Source organism: Prosopis cineraria, unplaced genomic scaffold, assembly GCF_029017545.1.
Source record: "Prosopis cineraria cultivar Desert tree isolate PC_DT_omini unplaced genomic scaffold, ASM2901754v1 PC9, whole genome shotgun sequence".
NCBI lineage: Eukaryota > Viridiplantae > Streptophyta > Magnoliopsida > Fabales > Fabaceae > Prosopis > Prosopis cineraria.
This window is the reverse complement of record NW_026555340.1, coordinates 744,165-763,652: the sequence shown is the minus strand read 5'-3', so window position 1 is coordinate 763,652 and position 19,488 is coordinate 744,165. Positions and strand designations below refer to the sequence as shown.

Sequence of the window (19,488 nt, the reverse complement as noted above, 5' to 3'; positions counted from 1 at the left end):
GCCGTTATTACATATAACAAGCAACCAAGTAGACATTTTCCTTTTCACTTTCCTCCCCTAATAATACAAGAGAATGACCATGAAACATAAGTATCAACAAAACAAAAGATGACCAAGATTACAGCAGAAAGCGATCAATATGAAATCCCAGGAGTCAGAGAGAAGTTTCAGGGAAGCCACTGAGGGAAGACGAGAACGGAACTGCGCCATTCGTCTTCGCCGCCGCCGCCGCCACGGCCGAATTTCGCGGCAACAGGTCCACCGGTGACTAGACCAGGCTTCGCTAAAAGGATTTTAGGAGAAGGGAGGGATCCGAGGAGCCTGCCATGGAGATTTTCGTTGATTCTCTTCTGCTACGTACAAAAATCTTCTATCCTCTCCTTACCCAATTGCAATTTGCTTGCATGAGTAGTTTTGAAATGCAACTTTTTTATTGTTTTTATTATTAAAAAATTTAAAAAAATGTGGGAACATAGTAAAAAATATGCGTATGTGACTTATAGTAAAAAAAAAAACAAACAAACTATAATGGACAATAGATGTACGACCTAGAATTTGAAAAAAAAAAAAAAAAATTATTGAGAAGTTTTATATAAAAATTTCAAATATCTTAAAGTTCTATAAAATGTATAAATTTTTGTCAAGTCCCAAATTTTATACAATTATAAATTGATAAAAAAAAATTTTTTTATCAAGTTGTTATTTTCTTTTGTCAAATTATAATTATATAAAATTTAAGACTTTGAATTATTTTATGTATTTTATAAAATTTTTTAATAATTAAAATTTTTATAAGGGATTTTGGAGTAATTTAAAAAAAAATAAGTGGGAGATTTTAATCAATCAATCAAGTTATAAATTTCATCAATATAATATGATCATGATCAATATAAATAAATCTAGAAAAAGCATAGGGCCAAAATTGTCAAAGTGGAATCATCATTTCCTGTGCTTCAATAGACAAACATTTGACATTAGGAGCGACTATTAACATGGATACTAGGGTTAGTGCAAAGTATATCAACAAAACATGATGCACCATCTTAAGAGATTGATGAATAACACTGACCATTTATATTGATATCTGGTTCTTCACGTAACACAAAGGGCAATACACTGCTATGTATAAAGTGTGCCAGAATAGGTGTACCGCGCAATCGTAAAGCAATACACACAGCCCTAGGAATAATCTAGAATAAAGAAAAGGATAGGAACAACTGAGCAATCTGCACAAAAATACATAAATGGACCCAATAAGATTAGGCTGGGGCAACAGATATGTCAATGGGCTTTTACGTTAATAATCCCCCTTCAAACTAAGGGGGAGAGGAAGAACAATGAGGCTTGAACATAAAGTATCAAATCTTGGAGCAAGCAATGGCTTAGTCAAAACATTAGCTAATTGATCTTTGGAAGACAAAAATGTGATGTTGAGAATTTTTGCAGCAACACTTTCTCTAACAAAATAATAATCCAACTCAATATGTTCAGTTTTAGCATGCATAATAGGATTAACTAACAAATAAGTAGTACCAATGTCATCACAGCAAAGTGTGAGAGTAGAAAACAAAAATATGCCCAACTCTTTCAATAAAGATTGAAGCCAAATTAATTCACAAGTGGCCAAAGCTAAAGAGCGATATTCTGCTTCAATGGAGAATCTAACAACAATATGTTGTTTCTGGGAGCACCTAGAAATTAAATTAGTTCCAAAGAAAACACAAAAACCACCCATAGACCTTCTATCTTCAAGAAACCCAGCCCAATCAACATCAAAGATAGCTATAAATAAGGATGAGGGTGACATGCAAATTAAAAGAACTTACTCGCTTGATTTAATAACTTTATATTTATTGTAGGGTATTTGATAAAGGTAAATATAGAAAGATAAGATTAGTTTGAAAATAAGTAACTACTTTATTGGAGGGTGAGATTTAATTAAAAATGCCTTACATTTTTTAACATCCAACTCCTCAAAAAATACCTTACATTTTTTAATGGAGGGAGTAATTAGCAACTTGCATATGTTTTATGAATGTGAAGGCTTGACAAGGAAAATGGTATTTTATTATGTTTCAAGAAATGTGCAAAGAAACTTAACCTAAAGAAGGTTAAGTATTTTGCTTGCCAAAAGAATGGGCACTTTGCTATGGACTGAAACATAATTCTTCACACCTTGCATATGTTTCAAGTACCAACTTCATAGTTGAAATAAACACTGTGTGGATTATAGACTTAGGAACAACAAAACCACATAAGTTGAAATCTTGGATGCTTCACAATTTTTCGTCAATTACCAATAAGAAGCAAGTGGCTTCATAGTGGGAACAATGCTAGAGTCAAAGTTATAGGGATTAACACCTGTAAATTAGTGTTGCAAGGTGGGCAATCCTTAATGCTACATGGCGTACTTTATGCGTTGGAATTTTGATGAAATCTTATGTATGCTATTTCCTTAATTAAGTATCAAATTAATGTCATTTTTCAATATTTTGTTATTGACATTGTTGCTAGGATAGAATTTATCATCTAAATCTCCTTTGCAATTAATACACTTTGACATTTGTAAACCTATGAGTGTAAGGGCTTGACATGGAGCATAGTATTTATTACCATTATTGTTAATTTCCCATGATATGGTCATATTTTCCTGATTTCTTACAATATGAGGCACTAGAGTACTTTAGAAAATACCTTAACATGTAGGGAATTGAATCAATTAAGTTATAAGGTCAAAACTTTACGAACTGATTAAGGTAGAGAACATCTATCATAACAATTTATGAAAAGAATAGAATAGTAAGACAACTTACCATCCCAAGCATTTCTCAATAAAATGGAGTCATTGAAAGGAGAAACAGAATTTTCCTTAATATGGTTAGGTTTACGATGGCACAAGCAAACTAACTGATCTCATATTAGGGGGATGCATTAATGATGACTATTTTCATACTTAACCAGGTACCCTTCAATTTAGTCACAAATACACCTTATGCGTTATGGACAGGCTACAAATTAGACTTAACCATCTTAAGACCATGGGAGTCAGCAGCCTATCTCCATAATTCTTCTCATAAACACGGGAAGTTAGGCCCTAAAGGGAAGAAGTTTAACTTCATAAGAAACTCTGAAACACTTAAAAGGTTACATCTTCATTAGTGAAAATGATGATGACTCAGAAGGTTACACTCAAGGGATACGATGTTCTTAGAAACCAAATTTGTAAGGCCTCCTTCCAGCATTACAGTGCAACACTCAATTCCAATACATATACATAAATGTTTAAAATTGAATATCATAAATGGTTAAGATCCTAAAATAAAATCTTTTGAAAATCATCTAACATTGTTTTAAAATACTTATTTATGCCCAGCATAAGTATACAAATTGCATATGTAACATACAAGGAGAAAACAGAAGCAAAACAGTAATTTTAAGCTAAGCTGGACCATACACCATAGTATGTGACACATGCGCCACAACATGTGCATCATGTCCTGCAGTACATGTATTAGATTTTATTGTCAAGACAACACATCTGGTATGAACTTCTAACGTATGCCATTTTCGAATACAATGTTCAATTGAAATGAATCAAATGCCCACACGAAGCTTATTTTAAAACCTAACTAATGATATTAGTTTTTACATCAATTCGATATTCCATTTAAAAATTAAATACCTGAATGCAAAGTGACCATTTTAAGTCATTTTCATCCACCTAAGCACCCCAAAATGAAGATGAATGTCATTAGTTACTTTTAAAGCCTTAACCACATCGAATAAGACATTTCACACTTGATTGAATAGATAAATCAATACAATCACATACACACGCAAGTTTAGTCATCAAATCGCCCTTCAACGTGCACACTAGGGTTATTTTTCATATTTACACACTTTTATACACGTTTGGACAAACTACACACATTTTCACATCAAACACACCAACATGTACTTAAAATAGTATCTTATCCCTTATTTACAAAATTCACCACATATCACACATTTACATACTATAGGGCTAAGTTACAAATATAATCACACAAGTTTATGATCACATTTATATGCATATGCAATCCTATAGCAACTTATATACAACATATCATTTACAACAGTCTTGTTCATTACACTAATTTCGATAGGCTATCAATAGGTCCACTACTCTCAATCCAATTCTTTCCCTCTATCACTTCCAATGTCATAAGCTATAAAATGATAACCACGAGTGAGATAAACATCTCAGTAACTAAGATAATTCACTGATATCCATTAACAGGAGTAACTATGAACAAGTAAACATAATCATTTACTTCATTTTCACAATCAATATACTCATATATATATATATATATATCAAACCAATTTCACAAAAGTATTTTTACACACTTACATGATCAATTATACATTAAACCTCCATACTTCGCGACTAAACCCATACTACTGCACTAATCCTATACTCGTTAATCCAAGCACACCTTCAGTGGTAGAAATATCAGCCAAGGTATTTTATCACACTTCTGGACTATAGATTCCTCCTTTCACAAACACAATATGGGTGTCATTGATGTCGGACAGGAAGGTGTAATGGAAGATTAAAATTTTAAATTCCTTTCCTGATATGGACCGAACAACTCATTTAAGTCAAAGTGGATAGAACAATTACCTTTTTCTTTTTTTGCTTCACGTGTTGTCTTCAAGAAATTGGATCTCAGGATCTAACAATGTAAAACTACTTTTTCTCCAACTCAAATGGCGTGCTAGTGCTTGAAAATGTTTGTCCGTTTTCTCAAAACATTGAACTACTTTTTCTTTAGGGTGTTTCATGGCTCTCAATGTGTTTTGTCGTCAGGACTTTTTTTACTCTCATACATCCATCAAGCACGTCCCTATCTATATATAATATATAAATTAAAGTTTTTACCTTCCACTTGAAGAGCCCACGAAAAATTAAATTTAAAACTAATATAACATAACATAACATAATATAATATAATATATCTATCACATATATAAATATATATATTCATATATAAATATATATTCATATATAAATATATATATATATATATAATATAATATGTATATGTAGACATACAAACTGTAACTATGTTAATAAAAGCAACATTTTTAGGAAATGTACAAAATTGGTGGAGAAGTAAATCACAAGAATTTAGAGAAGATTTTAGAAAATCAAAACAAAATAATGGAAATAGAAAAGAATATTATGCAATGATTATAGAAAAATATCAAAAAGCTTTAAGAAATGAATTTGTAGGAATAATACAAAATATAAATGAAATAACCAAACATAAAGATGCAATAAAAATATTACATGAAATAGAATTATATTCATTAGAACCAAAATATTTAAATGCTTTAATATGTGAATATAAAAATATTATTATGAAGTAAGATTAGGAGACTTAAAAGAAGAAAGATTTTATTTAGATCTATTTTATAGAAAATTACCAAATTATTATCAGATATAATATTAGATGATTATTATAATACTTATAAAATAACTTCATTTGGAGATGAAATTATAGATTATTTAACTCAAGGCCTAATAAATGTATTAAATAAAGTGGATACAATAGAAAGAAGAGAATTATTTTTATGAAAATATATTGCTAATAGATGTAGAACAGCATGGAGAAATATGAAATGTTATAAAACTAATAAAAAAATTTTAAGATGTGGAGAATTAATAAAAGGACATAAATGGGGATGTAAACCAAAAAAATGTGAAAGAAAAAGAAAGAAAAGAAAACTAAAGGTAAAATTTAGAAAATATCCAAAAGATAAATATTATAAAAATATAGAAAATATAAACCAAGAAAATTCTTTAAGAGAAAAGGAAAAATAAAAATAAATTATAAAAAACCTAAAAAATGTAAATGTTATAATTGTGGAGAATTAGAACATATATCACCCAACTGCTGAAGTAAAAAAGACAAGAAAATGATACAAAATAATGGAAGACGCTTATAAAGAAGACTTAGAACCTATAGAATATGATAAAAAATTATCTGAAATAGAAAATGAATTAAATAAATCAAATACAGAAATTTATAAACTAAAAATAATAAGTGAAACTAAAACTGAAAATAGTGAATTTGAAGAAGAAATGAGTTATATGTATATGATGAATAGATTAGAAGATGAACCTAAAAGTAGTAATCAAAATGAATATGATGAATATGAAGAAATTGTAAAAGTTGGACAAGGAATAGTCCAAAAAAGAATGACTTTTAATTAAAAATAATATGAAAAAAATAAGAGATACTAAATTAAATTTAAAACCTGAAGAATTAAAAAATGAAAGTTTTATGAATAAAGTAGGAAAACTTGTTAAATCTAAAAAACAAGAAAAATATGCTTGTGTAGTATCAAAAAAGAAACACCCTATAGAATCAACTTTAGCAGAAAGAGTATTAAAAATACCTTTAATAAGTAAAGCCTTAATAGACGATGATATTAATAAATTACCATTTAAAGATGAAGTAACTGAAATATATATTGCAGGAGTACAATTATTAATAAAAGCCTATTTTCAAGAAGGAAGAAATTCGCCAATAGAATTATTAATAACTGATGGAAGAATAATAAGTAGTGTTGAAGATAGCATTTTAGAAATAAACAAAAAATTTAATATATCAAAAATTAAAATTTACAATAAACATTAATTTTTGTATATTAAGAGCTGATGAAAATATGAATAAAATCTTATTAATATATCATAAATTAGGAGGAATAAAACTCCTGTCAGGATTAAGAACAATAAGTATAACTGCAATGATAGGATTAGTATTTACAAATAAACATAAAATTTATAAAAGGAATAAAGGAAAATTAACAATAGATAAACATTTAATACCTGTATTACAAGAAATAGAATTAGATCCAACTAGAATAACAATGCCTGAACAATTAAGTTAGAATTAGACAATAATCCAAGAAGATTAATAACTAATGACAATATTGGACGAAGATCATTAAGGATTAGTACCCCAATATTAACTATAAATATAAATCAACCTACAAGAAGAAGTTTAAGTTTAGAACAAAGGCCTAGAACAAGTAAAGGAATATTAGAAGAAGAGAGATTATTGTTAAGATCAAGAAGTGAAAGGCCAATAACTTTAAATTTAGAATCATTAAGACCTGAAACACCAAGAGAAAATAATAATTATATATTAATAAAAGTAAAACAAGAATCAAATTGAATAGATGTAATAACTTTAGTAGACCTAGAAAGAGAAAAAAGTACAATACAATTAAGTTTAACAAATAATAACTTAGAAGTAACTAATGAAAGAAATAGGATAATTTCATTAATAAAAATAAATAATAGAGATGTCATAAGTGTAAAATTTTGGGTAATAGATGATAATAATGATCAATGTAAAATAATTTTAGGAATAGATTTTTTAGAACAAGTTAAACCATGGAGAATACAAAAAGAGAAAATTATGATAAATATTAATTACCCAATAATAGTAATTCAAAAAATAAAATTGATATAACAAAATTATATTACATATTGATAAAATTTAATTATAAAAAATATAGATCTAGAAAATATCATGCTTTAGTAGATACAAGAGCAAATATATCAGTAGCAAAAGCAAATGTATTACCAGATGAATTATGGAAGAAGAAAAATAAAATATTAAGAATGCAAGGAGTAGGAAAAGAAATAAACTGTATAGAATTAGAAGCAAGAGATATTATGATATAAGTAGGAGAATATGAACTAAAAAAAAGAAAATTAAATCAATATAAAGATAATTCATGTGATGTGATACTAGAAATAAATTTTATTGAACAATATTATCCTTTACATATATTTGAAAAAGCTATAATATTAACAACACCTTGTAATCACCAAGCATGGGGAGTAAGAGTAATTAAGTCTTATAGTAAAAGAGATGAGAAATTTCAAAAGAAAATAGAAGAATATGAAGTACAATTTCTACCAAATAAGAAACCTTTATATAATAATGAAGTCATAAATTCAGTAAAAATGTTAAATACTGTAAAAGAAGTAAAAAAAAACAACTAAAGAAAGATTATTGAAAAATATAGTAATAATCCTTTAATACATTAGGAAAAATCTAAACCTCTAGCAAAAATAGAATTAAGAGATTATAGTAAGGAAATAAACTGTAAACCTTATACATAGATTGAAAATGATAAAAAAGAATTTGTAATGTATATAAATGAAATAAAAAAATATGATTTAATAAGAGAAATTAGATCTAAATATTTATCACCTGTCATGATTGTAGTAAAACATAGTGAAAAAAAAGAAAAAAATCTAGATTAGTTATAAATTATAAAAAAATTAATGAATTAGCAATAAGAAATAGATATCCAATCCCAAATATAGACCTATTATTTAATCTAATAAGAGGAAAAATATATTTAGCAAGTTTGACTATAAATCAGGATTCTTTCAAATAAAATTAGAAGAAGAAAGTAAAAAATATACTGCTTTTAGTACATCTGAAGGATTGTATTAATGGAATATATTACCTATAGAATTTCATAATAGCCCTAGTATATTTCAAGAATATGTGACAAAATTATTATTATTAATAAAATATTTTGTTGTAATATATATCGATGATATTTTGATATTTTCAAAGGATAAAGAAGAACATGAAAAATGCTTAAAAATTTATAACATTAACAGAAGAAAAAGGATTAAATATCTCACCAAAGAAGGCTGAATTAAAAAAAGAAAAAATAAGATTTTTAGGCTAGTACATAATTAATAATGGAATATAATTACAGGAGCATATTAGTAAAAAAAATATTAGAATTTGATTAAATAAAAAATAAGAAAGAGTTTCAATCATTTTTAGGATTAGTAAATCAAGCCAGAAATTATATTCCAAACTTATCTAAACTAACAGCAAAAGTAAGTAAATTAGCTAAAGAAAAAACAATATGGACATGGGACAAAGATAAAGAAACAATAATCAATCAAATTAAAAGATTATGTCAAGATTTATCCAAATTAACTATCCTAGTAAATAATGATGTAATATGAATAATTTATACAGATGCTTGTGAAAATTATTAGGAAGCAAATTTATATCATATTAATAATAAAGAAAAAGAAGTAATAACTAGATATGCAAGTGAGAAATTTAATGATTCTCAAACTAGATATCATTCCAATTAGAAAGAATTTTTAGCAATAGTAAAAGCTATACAAAAGTTTGAATTATTTATTGTAAACACTAGATTCATCATTAGATCATTAATAATACTCAAGTAAAATATTGGTTGAATAAAGGAATTAAGACAACTCAATTATGTAATAAAATGTTAATTAAATGGAAATCAGATATGTCTTATTATGATTATGAAATTAAATATATCAAAGGTAAAAATAATCTTGTTGCAATTATTTGTCCAGATGGAGCCAAATAGAAAGGAGATAAGTATGATGACAAGTAGTAGTGGCGGTGGTTCACCAATAAGACCAATAATGACCCCACTAGACCAAGTAACCATGAAGGTGAATATTCTGAAAATAAATATGAGCTTGATTACTAGACAATTAAATACAAGTATTCAATCATTATTTGAAATAGTAGCTCATCTCAGAAAAATGAGGTGAATATTTTGACAAGTAAAGTGGAGGCCTTAGAGAAATCTAAGGAACCATTATTCCAATCCCCTTAAAGACAAATAATACAAGTAACTGAGTCATCAACTTAAACACCTGATTCTCAATTCCAGCTTCATAGTCCAAATAGATTTGGTCTAATAATTTCATTTACCAAAATAATAAAAGAAGCTCAAAAGTCTAAAGCCCAAATAGTTGCTAAAACACCTCAAAATAGTCCATCTACTTCTACCCCTTCTAGGAGAAGAAGTCCAAGTCTAATAACCTCACCATCTTTTAAAACCCTAGATCAATATAATTATTTCAAACTCCTCATCAATAAGACCAACCATTTTCTCCTTCCTACAATTAACAATATCAAATATGTTTCTCATTATTTTTTCAATAAAGTCATAGTATATCCAGGAACTAACCCAGAACTTGTAAAAGGTCTTTTTAGTTATGGTCTAATCCACTCAATATATCCATCTAATGACATGGTAGAAATATCCAGACTTCTAGATTCCATCTAAGATGCTGCAATACATTATTTTGGAATAGTAACTCAATACCGAGTCTTTATTCGGTGTTACTCAACAATAACTGAAATAACTACTGACAAATTTTATCCTCCAATTAATCTATTTGAATCGGAGGGAGTAGTACCACAGTTAACCTTTAAGAATAAAAGGGTTGAGGTAACTAGATAGATAATTTGTTATGTTATTAATCAGTTTAACTGTTTATAAGTAAATGTGATAATGATTTGTTATTTATATTAACATGTTTTGTAACTTGCATGTTTTAGCATCTAAAAGAGGGCGTGACTTTCTTATTAAGTTATTACAAATGATGTTAGAAAGGTTGTTATGGAATATATATATATACATATATACACACGTGTTTATGTAATTAAGTGTGTGAAAAACATATATGACACTATGTGTGTGAAAAATGGCATAATCATGTTAGGGGGTGTGTGAAAACAAAATCCATATAGTTGGGCTAACACCATGGGACATCAGTGCAGTAATATATTTGAGACCGTTACCTTGGGACATTCAGGTAGTCTAGCAACTTTCTAGTACCATAATGGGTGTAGTTAAGAGTCAATTGTTAGAAATTGTGCCCTAGGGCCAATCATTGTGCAATAAATATTATTATTTAATGAATTTCTCTTTTGTTATCATATTAATTACATATTCACTATGATAACTGTATCGTTGGACAAACTATAATGATTGTCCTAAATGTCCCTGGTCGATCATCTATAAGGGATCATTGATGAAACAAGACTAGTATGACTTTGATTAAGTATAGAGATATAAATCAAAGTCGTAGGCATTTGAAAGAATACAAGGTACTGGACTGACCTGCTATGACAAAGCTGCATGGTGCAAGTCATAAGCTTATCTCATATGTAACCATATTACTAAGACCTTTGACCTGAAATCATCATTGATTCTTACATGATGACCACTGAACTTTGACCTAGTTAAAAGTCACCTTTGACCAGGTGATCATAAAGGCTATGATTGAGTTTAGCGATATTCATGCAGAGGAATATAAGTAATCAAGATGGAATTTGTCCCTCATGTTAATTGAGAGATATTACTGGGCTTTTTGATGAGTAAGACTAAGAAAATGTATGGCCACACTATAATGAAAAGGGTTTTTTCATTATTTTGTTAGTCCACTCAGAGATTGAAAAATTAATGGTTAGGTAAAGGAGAATGATAATTTCATGCCTCACACTTGACCGAAATATTGCGTGACAAAAGGGATGTGATATGGTTACATGATAGGTTACATTGAATTATCAATCCCATATGAATTGGGTAGTTCTAATGTCTTGCTAGAGGCTACTTATGACTTGTGGGCTAGTAGTGTAATTAGCCTACTGCTAACTTCATGTGGGCCTACAGTGTCGTATGCAAGAATAATCCAACTCGAGCTAAATGTCCAAGTTCATTGAATCTGAAATATGTCTAGATTCAATAAATGTAATGCTTTTCTAGGGTGAACGAATTATATCTATATATATATATATATATTTGAATATCTATTAGATAAATATTTACGTGAAATATAAAATTCAAAATATAATTTTATATCTAAACATATATATATATGTTTAGATATAAAATTATATTTTGAATTTTATATTTCATGTAAATATATAAATACACATATATTTTTGAAATATTTGTATATTATATATATATATATATATTTAATTTCATATATCATATATATATGAATATATATACCATAATATGAACCAGCTGGCTATGTGCCACTACAGGATTTGACCAATATTGATCCGGGTCATATCAGAACATGAAAGGTTCTCAGTCCTCTTTCATACTGAGATTAACAAGCCAGAAGTCTCTTAATCCTGGGTATAAACCTTTCATAAAACCACTTCCTTTAGACTAGCACAGCACAGCCTTTCTTCATTTCTTACTGGAGGCATAGCCATAGCAACACATAATCAGTAATCTCCCTTATAGGATCATTGCAGAAATCAAAACTTTGTTAAGAATCAGAATAATAATCCCTCTTAATCCCCAAAAAGAAATTACTTAGTCATACCTTTTACTCTTCAATATTTGTAAAGTTGGAATAATTGAAACAAATACTTTTATTGATGTAAGAAAAGAGATCAAAGAATTCTGAGCTCAAGATTACAAGAGAGAATTGAAAGCAGAATACTTGACTAATGCCTAATGACTAAACTTATAAGGCTTTATATAAAGCTGGCATACCAACCCTAGTTACATGACCATGGTTAATTTGATGATAAAAAGTAATCCTAATAATTACAGACTACTTTTTGACTAAATGAAAAAGTAAAGAAATAATTACAATTATTACAAGAGACAAATTACTTTCAGCTTCTTTTTGACTTTGTTTTCCACTTTGTTTACCACCTTACTTTTCTTCAAGAGTCGGCAATTACTTTTGTCATGTAAGCTATTTTTCTACCATTTTCTTCTTGTCTTTACATGTCGGCAAGCCTAATTCAGAATATTCATGTTGATAGATGGGTTTTCATAGTTTTTGTTAGCTTGTCTTCTTTCTTCACAATACTTGTATTTGTGGATTGCATATTCAGATAATACTTGACATATTTTCTTTTTTTCCCCTTCATTATTCTCCATTTGATTATTTCTTAATCTTTCATACCAATTATTAAAGTTTCTAAAGTTTTTGCTATTTCTTCCTACTAAGAATATGCATGTAGTGGGTCCAGTGAAATATGTCCACTGAGCTTCGTCTGTAGTTGTTGTCCTATTGAGTTCTTGAAAAATAATGTTCACTTCTTGTGCTTTAATAGTGGAGATCTTGTATTTGAGGTCTTCATTAATCATAATGTCTTCTTTTTCTTTTTGGTCATACTCAAACAGTCTTCTTGTTGTCCCAAACTTATTTAAGGATCGAGTATCTGTGATCGATCTGATTTGCATTCTTATGAAAGGGATTGATGTGATAGTTAGCACAGATTGGCTAGCAACTAATAATGCTATGCTAGACTATGCCAGGAAGCTAGTGTCTTTGCCAGTGTTGTTGGTAGGAACTAATTATAATGAGCAACCTAGATTTATATCAGTTGTGTAAGCTAAGAAGCTGATCAAGCAAGGATGTGATGCTTACATAGTGATTTGTGCGGCTAGCAGTGTTTATGATGGGAGTATTGAGAAGATTAGAGTGGTAACTGAATTTCTTGAGGTATTTTCTGAAGAGATGTCTGGATTACCTCCGAAGAGAGAAGTTAAATTCTCAATAGATTTAGTTCTTGGTACAAAACCAATTTCTAAAGCTTTGTACCAAATATCACCCTCAGAATTGAATGAATTAAAAAAGCAGATAGAGGAATTCTTAACAAGGGTTTCATCAGGCTAAGTGTATTACCTTGGGGTTCGTCAATGTTGTTTGTGAGAAAGAAGGATGGTAGTTACGGCTATGCATTGACTATTGACAATTGAATAAGGTGACGGTGAAGAATAAGTATCCTTTGCCCAGAATTGATGATCTGTTAGATCAGTTGCTGGATCCTTAGTCTTTTCCAAAATTGACTTGAGGTAAAGGTATCATCTGTAACATCCTAAGTTTTCCCATTAGTAATTATCAGTGTTTTCAAGGGTAATTTGTTCAATTTATATAAATTATTATTTAGCAAGGTTTATGGAGACTAATATGATTTTTGGATCCTTGGATAGCCTTAGAAGAAGGCTAGGTTGAGGTTCAAGTGAGCCATAGCACAGAAGGAAGTTTAAAATTTCGTAGGGCTTTCTATGCCATGCGCTACGGCAGGCGTGACGATGTGCCACGGTGCACGTGCAAAATCTGCACTTATCAGATGCGAAAAACAGATCGAAAACAGAAGAGAAAAAGAGAGATACTGAGAGAGCGATAGAGAAAAGCTTATGGTCTGCTAGGGCACAATCCTTAAGCTACTTTGAGGGTATTTGGAGCTTGAATCACCATTGGATAAGTTGTACATTCCCTCTTCTCCCTCTTTTATGCGAAAATATGAACATTTAGGGTAATGGGGGCTTTGATTTCATTTCCTTGGGTTTAAACCAAACCCATTAGTTTATTTAAGATCTAGGGGGAGTTAAATCAAGCTTCTAACCTTAAGTTTATGAGTTTTATGGTGATTGAAAATTTTTGGTAAGGGTTTGGACGAACCTTAAGTATAATTTGAGGATTTTGAAACAATTTAGGACATTGATTAGCGCTTTTGATGTGTTGGAATATGTAATAGGATGATTAGAGTGTGTGAGAATGGTTGATGTTGTTAGAAAAGGAATTTGAGTATTTTAGACACTTAGAACCTAGAGAATTCAAAGTTATCTAGAGTGATAATTGACGATTATTAGTTATTGTGTAGATTAAGTATTACTCACGCCAAATCGTGCATATAGAATGTGTGGAGTTAATGTTGAGCCACGATAACCCTTTTTGTGTGACAAAGGGTTGAGGTAACCATATAGTTTATTGTGTTTATTAACTATTATAACTGTGTAGAAGTAATTTTAAATGATAAAGTTGTGGTTTTGAAGAGTTTTGTGCATAATGTGACATTGTAAATGATTTTAGCATGAAAAATTGATTTGTAAAAGGTTATCGATTTTAGTTGATATATATATACTATGTATATAAGATTGTGATATGGGAATGTGATGAAAAGTGATGGAATTTGTGAAAGAGCATGATCATAGGGGGTGGGAGTTCACCCGAGATATGTGGGAATATGTGTGTGTAGAGATATGTGAGTGAAAAATTCATATGGTCGGGCTAACACCATGGGACATCCAGTACAGCATTATATAGGACTATTACCATGGGACATTCGGGCAGTCTGGCAACTCCCTAGTACCGGTTAGGGCACGATTAAGAGTCAACGACACCTCTGTCACAAGTATGTGAAGAGGGAAAAACCATAGTCCGTAGGCGGGTTAGATTACCTTTGGCTGACTATTTCTACCACCAAAAGTGTGCTCAAGTCAACAAGTGGTTGAACTAGGAGAGCTTATGGTTTCATGTCGGGGAGCATTGGAGGTTCGGTGGTTAGATGATCATGCTAGTGTAAAACTATGTGTTTTATTGAGAAGAGATACATTTATCTCATAATTATGGTATGCTTTTTATTTCTATAGTTTTTATACTTTTTCATGGTTATTTGTGGTAATAAACATTTGATGAACTATATTAGTTACTGAGATGTTTATCTCACCCTATGGTTATATTTTACAGGTGAGGGCTTCGGTAGAGGCAAAGGGAAGGAATGAATGTCTAAAGAGCAAAAAGCGTTGTAGTATAGCTCTTCCCTTTCTGTTTTTGGTTTTGTAACGAATATTGTCACTAAATATTGCCAACTTAGGAATATGACATTATTTGGATATTATTTGTGTGAATCTTGTGATAAGTATGTATATCTTGTTCTAAGCTTGATGTATTGGATTAAGCGTGTGCTTGGCTAAGTTATATTTACAAGTGATATATATATTTCAAGTGTTTTGAGTGTCAAAATGACCAATTGATTGATGTGTTGAATTTTATCCACCCCGTTGTGTTATTATCCAATGGGAGTTTAGTGGTAATTTTGAGCGTGATTACTCAATTGTGTGTTATGATTGAATTGTTATGTGGTATGGTCCATTTGAGGTGGTTAAGTTGTCTCTGGGGCTAATGGCATTGTGTATTGTGAGTTGGACACCATAGTATGTGTTTTGTTGTGAAAACAAACCATTTTAGGTTTGGGTGTCTATCTTTTAAACAGATGATTATTTGAGTGTGAGACTAGTGCCATTAGCTAGAGGGCTCAAAGATCTTCGTGTGGACACTTGAATCGCTCAAATCGGATGTCGGATGGCGAAACGATGCGCTCCGAAAGTTCAGAGAAAAGTTATGACAATAATCTGCTATCATGACAGCAAGTGCACGTCGCGGCGCAAAAGGCCTGCAAGGGATTCGTCCCTCTATGCCATCCACCGTGGCGGACAAACCAGATAAGGGCTAAATGACTTGTTTTAGTCTGTTTTAAAGTGAATTGATTTTCATGCTTTTGTATTTGCTTTTAATCAATTTTTAACCATGGTTTGAGCTCAAACAATATTTTAAAAAGGATTTTCTTGGGATTCTAATGTTTTTTTAAACTAATTATCTTCAAATCCTTGAGTTGTGGTAGCTTTAGTAAGGGGTTTTATTAAATCCTAATTATCACAACGATGTGTGAGTTTTGTCCTAGTAATGTCAAGGCAGACATTACATCATCAGTTGAAGGTTTTGAGAAAGATGTACCTAATACAACCTTTTGTATGCGTTATGGGCACTATGAGTTCCTTGTCATGCCATTTGGTTTGACTAATGCATCTGCAATTTTCATGGATTACATGAACCATATCTTTAGACCATATTTAGACTAGTTTGTTGTGATTTTCATCGATGACATTTTAGTTTATTCGAAAGATGAAGAACAGCATGCTAAGCATCTTTAGATTGTCCTCTAGATTCTTAAGGAGGACAATTATGTGCCATACTCAATAAGTGTGAGTTTTGACTTAGGGAAGTCAGATTCTTGGGCCATGTAATATCAGCAAATAGGATTTCTGTTGCTCCTCATAAAGTTAACGCTGTGTTGAAATGGGAACAGCCTAGTTCAATTACAGAGTTTCAAAGTTTTTTGGGATTAGCTAGATATTACCGAAGGTTTCTCTTAGATTGCTTCCCTATTGACGAAGTTGACCTAAAAAGATCAACCTTTTGTTTGGGATGATAGGTGTGAGACTGCATTTCAGAAGTTAAAGGATAAATTGACTACTGCACCTATGTTGATAATCTCACATCCGAGACTACCATATGAAGTGTATACAAATTCTTCTTTAAGAGGTTTGGGTTGTGTACTGATGCAAGATAGGCTAGTAGTGGCATATGCATCAAGACAACTCAAACCACATGAAGAGAACTACCCGGCTCATGACTTAGAACTAGCAACAGTGGTTTTTACATTGAAGATTTGGCGTCATTACTTGTTTGGGTCAGTGTTTAGCATGTTTAGTGACCACAAAAGTTTGAAGTATCTGATGGATCAAAAGGAATGAAACATAAGGCAAAGAAGATGGATGGAACTGCTTAAAGATTATAACTTTGAGTTGAAATACTATCTAAGGAAAGCTAATGTGGTTGTTGATGCATTAAGCAGGAAGACGCTACACATAGCTAGTTTGATGGTTCAAGAACACAATCTAATGGAGTCTTTCATAGATTCTAAACAAGATGCACCATTGAAAGTTTTAGTTGGTGCTTATACTATTGTGGTCAGTAGTGATTTCTGGAAGGAGTTGAGAATGGTGCAGTTGGAAGATAAGTATCTTCTTAAGATTCAAGAAGAGGTTGAGTCAAATTTAACTAAGGATTTCAGCTTCAATGATGATGGATTCGTGGTTTACTAGGATAGAATTTGTGTGCTTAGTGGTGAGAACTTGAGAAGAGTGATCCTAAATGAAGCACACCGTAGTAAATACACTAATCATCAGGGAGCTACAAAGATGTATCAGGACATTAAGGATTATTGGTAGTGACCAGGAATAAAAAGAGAGGTGACTGAGTTTGTAGCATGGTGCTTGACTTGTCAGAAAGTAAAGATCAAGCATCAAAGACTGGCTGGGATGTTACAGCCATTAGAAATACTATTTATCAGGGAGCTACAAAGATGTATCAGGACGTTAAGGATTATTGGTAGTGACTAGGAATGAAAAGAGAGGTGACTGAGTTTGTAGCACGGTGCTTGACTTATCAAAAAGTGAAGATCAAGCATCAAAGACTAGCTGGGATGTTACAGCCATTAGAAATACTATTCATCAGTGAGCTACAAAGATGTATCAGGACGTTAAGGATTATTGGTAGTGACCAGGAATGAAAAGAGAGGTGACTGAGTTTGTAGCATGGTGCTTGACTTATCAGAAAGTGAAGATTGAGTATCAAAGACTGGCTGGGATGTTACAGCCATTAGAAATACCTAACTGGAAATGGGACAGCATTTCTATAGATTTTATCTCCAAATTGCCAAGAACTCAATCGGGGCATGATGCTATATGGGTGGTTGTTGATCGATTGATGAAATCAGCTTACTTTTTAGCCATTAGGATAAGTGATTCTCTAGAAAAGTTGGCTGAGATTTATATTCGTGAGGTTGTATGTTTACATGGAGTGCCTAAGGATATAGCCTCTAATCAAGATACGAGATTCACATCCAAGTTTTGGGGAGCATTACAAAGAGCCATGGGTACTACTTTGAAGTTTAGTACCACTTATCATCCTCACACTGATGGGAAAACTGAGTGAACTATTCAAACTCTAAGGGATATATTGTGATCTTGTGTGCTAGAGTTGCATGGTAGTTAGGATAGCTACTTGCCATTGGCTAAATTTGTGTATAATAATAGTTACCATTCCAGCATTCAAATGGTTCCATATGAAGCTTTATATGGAAGGAAGTGTATATCCCTATTGTGTTGGACTGATAAGTGAAAGAAGCATTGTAGGACCTGATATTATGGATCAAACCACTTAAAAGATCGAATTGATACGGCAGAAGTTATTGACAGCTTAAAGCAGGCAAAAGAGTTATGCTAATCGAAGAAGAAGACTGTTGGAATTTTTAGTAGGCAATCATGTATTTTTGAAAGTTACGCCAGTAATAGGAATTGGGAGATCAATTAGAGCTAAGAAATTGACTCCAAGATTCATGGGTCGCTTCGAAGTCTTGGAAAGGATCGGACCAGTTGCCTATCAAACTGCTTTACCTCCATAGTTATCTACAACTTATAATGTGTTCCACGTGTCTCAACTCAAGAAGTACCGAATAGATTCTTATCAAATGATTGAGCCTTAAGAGGTAGAATTACGAAAGAATATGACCTATGGAGTAGAACCAAAGAAAATAATGGATGTGAAAGATAAACAATTAAGAAACAAGACTATTCGACCGGTGAAAGTATTTTGGAAGGGTATGACTCTTGATGACGTGACTTGAGAGATAGAAGCTAAGATGAAATAGCTATACCCTCAGTTATTCCCTAAGGTATGTGTGAGTTAGTGCTTGTTTCAATTTTGGGGATAGAATTCCTAAAAGGAGGGGAGAATTATAACATCCTGAATTTCTAATCCTACGTTAAAGATTGATTAGGAATGAATTAGTGATCTAATATGGGATTAGGGTTCTAAGTAGTGAAATGTTATATTGACTCATTGGGATGTTATATGAACAAATATGAGTAGAAGAACGGAGTCCCAAAATAGGGTGTGTGAGCATAGTGAGGATTTCCCTCACTATACCAGGCACCGCGGCGGGA

General features: G+C 31.1%; 1 protein-coding gene across 1 annotated transcript in view; it reads right to left on the bottom strand.

Annotated features, from left to right (window-relative positions):
* LOC129320569 (uncharacterized) overlaps positions 1–311 on the bottom strand; it is a gene marked incomplete in the record, with an annotated part of 18,179 nt that extends 17,868 nt beyond the window's left edge. The window contains 1 exon segment of the mRNA XM_054966083.1: positions 218–311.
* Between the last annotated feature and the right edge of the window lie 19,177 nt (positions 312–19,488).